The sequence below is a fragment of the Penaeus chinensis genome, chromosome 4, assembly GCF_019202785.1.
Source record: "Penaeus chinensis breed Huanghai No. 1 chromosome 4, ASM1920278v2, whole genome shotgun sequence".
NCBI lineage: Eukaryota > Metazoa > Arthropoda > Malacostraca > Decapoda > Penaeidae > Penaeus > Penaeus chinensis.
In genome coordinates, this window is record NC_061822.1 from 30,470,316 (window position 1) to 30,470,769 (window position 454).

Here is a 454-nt window from a genome sequence, read left to right on the forward strand (position 1 = left end):
AATAGTTGTAGTGCCTCTTGCTGGCTGTTTCTAATGCAGAGTATCTTTATATCTAGTTTATAAGAAAATGTGATTACTCAACAAATGCTCTGCCTTTGTAGGAAGTACTTTGTTTTAATTTTGGTTTCTTCTAAATTTTTTGACAACATATCTAAGACTATATATGTGTAGGTTTTGGTGATATTATATAAGAGTCCTTATCCTGTATAGTTTTAATGCATTATGATAGATCAGAAGATCTTAAGTAGGTAATTTATACTAAAAATAAATATGATTTATCTTTTCAGATGAAAGTGTTTCTGTTGGCCAGTATGATAAACTTCAACTTGAATTTCAACCTGATGGAGGTGGCGCTTTACCCCTAGCATCCACACGTCACAATGTAGGACTAGGGGCATTTGGTGGCTGGAGTGAGCCGCTGCAGCCACAGGCGGCAGGTCCCAGACCTGGAGAG